The sequence below is a fragment of the Erythrolamprus reginae genome, chromosome 7 (genome assembly GCF_031021105.1).
Source record: "Erythrolamprus reginae isolate rEryReg1 chromosome 7, rEryReg1.hap1, whole genome shotgun sequence".
Lineage (NCBI taxonomy): Eukaryota > Metazoa > Chordata > Lepidosauria > Squamata > Dipsadidae > Erythrolamprus > Erythrolamprus reginae.
The window spans coordinates 38,268,606-38,276,582 of NC_091956.1; positions in this window are offsets into that span (position 1 = coordinate 38,268,606).

The window sequence follows — 7,977 nt, forward strand, 5'->3', positions numbered from 1 at the left end:
CAGGCCGGCTGCAACCTTTTAAAACACGCGGGATACGAGCGCCAAGGAGCTGTCTCCTGAAGCCGAACGCGGAAGTTAGCGTTCGGCTTCAGGAGACAGCTGCGAAGCGGCGCGCGTGTTTTAAAAGGTTGCAGCTGGCCTGGGGGGCTTGCCAGCACCCCCCGAGCCCCCCAGGCCGGCTGCAACCTTTTAAAACACGCGGGATACGAGCGCCAAGGAGCTGTCTCCTGAAGCCGAACGCGGAAGTTAGCGTTCGGCTTCAGGAGACAGCTGCGAAGCGGCGCGCGTGTTTTAAAAGGTTGCAGCCGGCCTGGGGGGCTTGCCAGCACCCCCCGAGCCCCCCAGGCCGGCTGCAACCTTTTAAAACACGCGGGATACGAGCGCCAAGGAGCTGTCTCCTGAAGCCGAACGCGGAAGTTAGCGTTCGGCTTCAGGAGACAGCTCCTTGGCGCTCGTATCCCGAATGTGAGCTCGGGAGGCGAACAAAAATGTCGCTCCCCTCCCAGCTCTTATCTCAAGTAGCTCGTAAGTAGAGCTGCTCGTATGTCGAGGTTCCACTGTATAGTACCTGTTGTGGTTCAGTCTGGGACCCCTCCGGGAATGGCTGACCTTCTGTCGGTTTCCAGCTCAGAGGGAGAGGCTGAGGAACAGGAGGTGCAGACTGACGAGGAAGAGGAATCCCAGGCTGAAGAAGCAGGACAGCCAGAGTCCCACCAGGGGGAGCTCTCCCCAGCAAGCAGCCTGGATTCCTTAGGGGAAAATGCTCAAGACATCATAGATATGCGACAAAGGAGAGCTAATCAGAGACGGACTCAATTGGCTAAGTATTTCCAGCATTAGAGGTCACAGCTGGGTTTGGGTGTGGTGCTCTTGGGAAAGGATAAAAGGCGGACCCACCCTTCCTGGCTTGTGGAGTTTTATCTTGGAGATTCGTGAGACCTGTCTGTGAACTTTGGTGGCTTACAATCCTGGTTTGTGCCTTGGACTATTGAAACCTTGGGGGGGGGGTGCCAGCAAGAAGCTTGGGGTATTGACTGGACATCAGGACCCTGCTGTAACGTATTATAGCCTGTCTGTTGTGAAGACAGGTTTTCCTTTGTGCTTATTTTTTCCAGCTATAAAATACTTTTGGCTTTTACCAGAGTGTCTGGCTGTTTTTTCAGTTGGTGTTGAGGTCTGGGAAAACCCAGACAGAACAAGTACCAAAGAGAAATGAGGCCTGGGGAGTGGTGGGGGCTATCGGATAGAGGGCCGGAGCATACTGGTTCTGATTGGGAGAGGCAGATATGGCGGGAGCCGGAGGGTAGGCCACTCGAGGGGTATTAAGATTCTCTGCTTAAAAGTGATTCCAGCCCCTCTGAGACATTTAGCCTCCTAGCTGTGTGACAATGGACCTGCCTGCACTGCTCAAGGCAGTACCTGAGCTGGCAGTGGAGTTCCCCCGACTTATAGTCTTGGGGGACTTCAATCTACCATTACTCAGTGAAGCCTTGGGAACATAAGAACATAAGAAGAGCCATTCTGAATCAGACCAAAGCCCATCGAGTCCAGCATTCTGTGTCACACAGTGGCCCGCCAATTGTACATGAGGATCTTCAGCAGAAAGAGAAGGCAAAACCCTCCCTTTCCCTTGACCCACAACAAATGGCACTCAAGGGAATCCTGCCTGCCTCAACCAACATAGAGGCAGCACATGGGCATCCGTTTCAATAACCATGGATACACTTGGCATCCATGAATCTGTCTAATCCTGTTTTGAAGCTATCAAGGCTGACAGCTGTCACAACTTCTTCTGGAAGTGAATTCCATAAACCAATGACCCTCTGGGTGAAGAAATATTTCCCTTTATTTGACCTTGCTTTCTTACCTCTGAACTTTAGGGAGTGCCCCCTCATCTTAGTATTGTGTGATAGAGAAAATAATTTTTTTCTCTATCCGCCTTTTCTATCCCATGCATGATTTTATACACTCCGTTCAAGTCACCCCTTAAACACCATCTTTCAAGGCTGAAGAGACCAAGGCTTTGCAACCTGCCTCCACCACTAGCTTGGGAGTGGTACAAGAGTTTATGGCCTCCATGGCAACCATGGACATGACCCAAGTAGTTCAGGGTCCAGCTCACAAGGGATGCACACTCTTAACATGGTATTTCTCTAGGGGATGGAGTTAAGATCTGAAGTTAAGGGGCTTTGTCATAGTCAGATAATTCCCTGCTGCAGCTTGACTTTATGGCTCCAATCCTCCACCGCAGGGAGGCAGAACTGGTTAGGTGTTTCTGTCCAAGATGCCTAATGGGCCCAGAGGGATTTCAGAGGGAGCTTTGGGGATTTTTCAGATTCGCTTATTCACAGTCTGGCAGAGTCACTGGTAAGGGCCTGGAATATGGCCTCAACAGAGGCTCTCGACCAGATTGTGCCTTTGTGACCTCTCTAGGGCAGTAGACCTCAGAAATCCCCTTGGTTTAACAAGGAACTTCGGGGGATGAAGAGATGTCTGGACCAGCATTGGAGGTCCAGTAAATTTAGATCTGACCGAACACTGTTACAATCTTATATTAAAACTTATCTTGTGGCAATCAAGGTGACAAGATGTTCACATCTTTTTGCCCTGATTGCGTCTGCAGAATCTTGCCCCACTGCCCTATTTATTGACCCACTCCCTCCTTAATATGGGGGAAGTGGTGGATCCCTTGCAAGGTAGAGCTGAGGAATTTAATCAGTTTCTTATGGACAAAATCATTCAGATCTGGATCGACCTGAACTCCAACTGGGCAAAATCAACTGAGGTGACTGGGACAAGTCTAAGTCCACTTGTATGGGACAAGTTTGAACTCACGATGCCTGATGAAATAGACAAGGCCATAGGAACTGTGAGCTCCTTCACCTGTTTATTGTACCCATGTCTGTCCTGCCTGGTTACGGCCAGTAAGGAGATGACACGATGTTGGATCCAGGCGGTTGTCAAAGCTTATCTGAGGAAGAGGCCTTTTAAAGAGGCAATTGTGCACCTCTTCCTTAAGATCCTTCCCTGGATCTGCTATTTTAAACAACTACCTCCAGTCTCCATCTTTCCCTTTTTAGGGAAGGTTGTTGAGAAGGTGGTGGCATTCCAACTCCTACAGTCCTTGGATGAAGCCAATTATCTAAACCCTGATCAGTCTGGTTTTGGGCCCAGTCACAGCAAGTTTCAGTGCTTTAGTCACACAGCATGTTTCAGTGTTTTGGTCACATGGATGGATGATCTTTGGCAGGCCCGAGATAGAGGGTTTTCCTCTATCCTGGTGCTACTTGACCTCTCAGTGGCTTTCGATACCATCGACCATGGTATCCTTCTGCACTGACTGTAGGGGTTGGAAGTGGGGAACACCGTTCTGCAATGGTTCTCCTCCTACCTTTCCAGTCAGTTGCAGTCGGTGTTAGTGGGGAGGATAATGATCTTCTCCTAGGCCCCTTCTTTGTGGGGTGCCCCCTACTGTTTAATATCTGCATGAAACTGCTGAATAAATTCATCATGGGGTGAGTTTCCAGTATGCTGATGATACTCAGCTGTACGTTTCTACTCTGTGCCAATTCAGTGAAGCAGTTGAAGTGATATGCTAGTGCCTGCAAGCTGTGAGGGTTTGGATGGGCACCAACAGGCTCAAGCTCAACCCTGACAAGACTGAATGGCTGTGGGTGTTGCCTCCCAAGGACAATTCCATCTGTCTGTCACTCGGGATGGGGGGGATTCTGACTCACTCAGAGTGGGTCTGCAGCTTAGGAGTCCTCCTAGATCCACAGCAGAGGTTAGAACAACATCTCTCAGCTGTGGCTAGAGACTTTCACCCAGTTTTGACTGGTGCACCAGTTGCGGGCCTATTTAGACAGGGAGTCTCTTCTCACAATCACTGATGCCCTCATCACCTTGAGGCTTGATTACTGCAGTGTGTTCTACTTGGGGCTACCATTGAAGAATGTTTGGAGACTTCAATTAGTCCAGCATATCCAGTTACTCCCATATACAGTGATACCTCAAGATACGAACCCCTCGTCTTACGAACAACTCGTGATACGAACCCGGGGTTCAGAAAAATTTTGCCTCTTCTTACGAACTTTTTTCGAGTTACGAACCGGCGTTCGGAGACTGCTGGGAAGCCGCGCGGCTGTTTTAAAAGGTGACAACCGGGCGGCGGGGCTTCCCAGAAGCCTTCCGAACGCTGGTTCGTAACTCGAAAAAAGTTCATAAGAAGAGGCAAAATTTTTCTGAACCCCGGGTTCGGTTCGGGAGGTTGCTGGGAAGCCCCCCAGCCCGGCTGTCACCTTTTAAAACAGCCGTGCCGCTTCCCAGCTGTCTCCCGAAGCCGAACGTGGAAGTTCGGCTTTGGCATTCGGCTTCAGGAGACAGCTGGGAAGCAGCAGGGCTGTTTTAAAAGGTCGCAGCTGGCCTGGGGGGCTTCCCAGCACCCCCCCGAACCCCGAACCCGGGTTCGGGGGGGTGCTGGGAAGCCCCCCAGGCCGGCTGCGACCTTTTAAAACAACCGCGCCGCTTCCCAGCTGTCTCCTGAAGCCGAACGCGGAAGTTCGGCTTCAGGAGACAGATGGGAAGCGGCGCGGCTCTTTTAAAAGGTCGCAGCCGGCCTGGGGGGCTTCCCAGCACCCCCCCGAACCCCAAACCCGGCTCTTTTAAAAGGTCGCAGCTGGCCTGGGGGGCTTCCCAGCACCCCCCGAACCCCGAACCCGGGTTCGGGGGGTGCTGGGAAGCCCCCCAGGCCGGCTGCGACCGTTTAAAACAGCCGTGCCGCTTCCCATCTGTCTCCTGAAGCCGAACGCCAAAGCCGAACTTCCGCGTTCGGCTTCAGGAGACAGCTGGGAAGCAGCGCGGCTCTTTTAAAAGGTCGCAGCTGGCCTGGGGGGCTTCCCAGCACACCCCGAACCCGGGTTCGGCGGGGTGCTGGGAAGCCCTCCAGGCCAGCTGTCACCTTTTAAAACAGCCGCGCAGCTTCCCAGCAGTCGCCGAAAGCCGGTTTTTTGCGGGGGGTTTTTTGGTTGCACGGATTAATTGACTTTACATTGTTTCCTATGGGAAACAATGTTTCGTCTTACGAACCTTTCATCTTACGAACCTCCTCCTTGCACCAATTAAGTTCGTATCATGAGGTATTACTGTATGTCCAACACTCCATGAGTTGCACTGGCTGCCGATTGGTCTCCGAATGCAGGAGTTAGTCATTACCTACATGGCATTGGACCAAATTATCTTCGGGACTGTCTTCTGCCTCACATATCCCAGTGTCCGGTTAGGTCACACAGAGTCAGTGAAGAGCTACCAAAATTTTTACTACCACACTATGGGCGTGGCTTATGCAGGATGATCTGCATTTCTTTCAATATCTTTCAGTGCAAATTGGGTCTCTAGGGTGGAGCTCCATTTTCGCTACCCCACTGTGTTCAGGCAGTAGTCATTCAGGCAGTAGCCCACTCCTGTACAGAGTTGGCCTTCTCCAGGTCCTATCAGCCAAATAATGTTGGGTGGCGTGTCTGTGGGGAAGAGCTTTCTCTATTGCAGCCAAGTCCCATCAGAGATTCACACTGCCCCCACTCTCCTCGCCTTCCGAAAGGCATTAAAAATCACATTTATGTCAGCAGGCCTGGGGCCGTGAGCATTAGTTCCGCTCCAGCCAGTAAGATGAATGAGGGATGATTGTTTTATACTGGGCTCATTTTATTTTCTCAATGTTTTAATTGTATTTGTACTATTTTGATTATCATCTATATTTTATTCTGTAAGCCACCCTGAGTCCATGAGGAGAAAGGCAGCCTATAAATCAAATGAATGATTAGTATTTAATCCAGGTTCCATTCTAAGTAAAAATACCATATAGCTTTGCTCTATTTTAAATATTGGAATCTTACTAAAGTAATTAAAAAACATGATGTTTTCTTTCAATATACTTTTGACTAGAACATCATAAGAGCCTCAGTGGCACAGTGGTTAGAGTGCAGTACTGCAAGCTACTTCTGCTGATCAATAGGTTCAAGGTTGACTCAGCCTAAGGTTGGTAAAATGAGGACCGAGATTGCTGGGGCCAATATATTTACTCTCTGTAAACCGCTTAGAGAGGGCTGTAAAGCACTGTGTACATTTCTCTTTCTCCCTTGACTTTTGCTTCCCTTATTTCCTCAGCTATTTATAAAGTTTCCTCAGACAGTCATTTTGCTTTCTTGCCATTTCTTTTTCTTTGGAATGGTTTTAGTTGCTACCTCTTGTACAATGTTGCGAACCTCCACCCATAGTTATTCAGGCACTCTATCAGTTCTACCATATTTTTGGGAGTATAAGATGCATCTTTTTAACCCCCCAAAAGAGTGTGAAAACTGGGGTACCTCTTATAAAACAAATGTAGCCCCACCAAGCCACCCTTTGGCTTCTGCCTCCCAGCAATTTACCTCCTTGCAGCAAACACCACAGAGCCTGATTAGCAGAAGCAACTGATTTTCAGCCTCCTGAACCAAAGCTGATTCAGGAGGCTGCAGGCGAGTCACATGCTAAAACTGAAAGTGAAACTACCTGCAAGGAGGCAAATTGCTGGGTGGGAGAGACAGAGGTAGAATGTTATTTTCTTGTTCTAATGAAACTGCTGAAACTGGAGTCAGGGAGGTAAGTTAACTATAAATGTCTATAGATTGTTCAAATTATTACACTTATTTTTAAAGACTGCTTTATTGTTGTTCTAGACAACTGAATAAAATGAAGACGCTTTTTAAAATAAATGCTTGATCTGAAGAGACTCAATGCTATTGTATTTTCTTTTAAATAGCAGAGAATAATGTACACTTCCAGAAAGCCACATCAGTTTTAAAGATTTGTAAAAATACAATCTGAAATGTAAGTGTCCTGTTTTAGTGTTAAGATAAGGCAGCTAAGTTAAACACTGACTTAGTCATGTTTGGAGTAGATCTATTTAAATAATTAGGAAGAATTGGTGTGGCTAAATTTAAGAAAACTTTCAGGCATTAATATGCCCCCATAAGGTACATTTCTCCAATTCTTTGCAAATTCTATGGGTCAGACACACATGCATAGAAATGCCCAGCAAATAGTGTATATCATCTGTAGTATTTGCTGTTTGCTATGAGGCAAATTGCTGGGAGGCAGAGACAGACTTTTCCCCTTGTTTTCCTCGCCCCAAAACTAAGGTGCATCTTATACTCTCGTACATCTTATACTCTGAAAAATATGGTAATTCCTTAAATGTATTAGTCACCTCTGCTGTATATTCATTAGGGAATGATGTATTTCATACCTGAGTGGCCTAATGCTTTGCCCTACTTTCTTCAATTTAAACTTAAATTTTGCAACTGGAAGCTCATGATCTGAGCCGCAATCAGTGTCAACTTGCAAGGTTGCCATGAAAAGAGTGGAGGACTGAAGGAAGGCTGTTCCCCTAACTGAAAATGCAAATGTTTCTTTTGTTGATTATGTCCTAGGCTATTGGAGTCAGAAGGAGGAGTGTGCGGGTCAAAACCCACCAATGTGATTAATTGGACAATGTGATTTATGATATGGCCAATGATAAGGGGGAAACGGTCAAGAACAGGGTCTGGCTACAGCAACATCTTGTTGAGATGTTGCTTTTAATAAAATTTTGTATTGTTTTTGGACTTTGTCTCATGGCTCCTGCATTAATTACAGTGTCTTTTGGAAACTTCACAGCCAGTCAGAACTGAATAAATCAACAAGATTTCAGGGCTATCTTTGTCTCACACTCCCAAGCCATCCCCCAACCTTGGAGGGTGTTCTGTCTGGGTTCCCCCAGACCTCAACACCAACTGGAAAAAACAGCCAGACACTCTGGTAAAAGCCAAAAGTATTTTATAACTGGAAAAAAATAAGCACAGAGGAAAACCTGTTCTTCCCAACAGACAGGATATAATACGGTACAGCAGGGTCCTGATGTCCAGACAATACAGCAAGCTTCTTGCTGGCACCCCCCCCAAG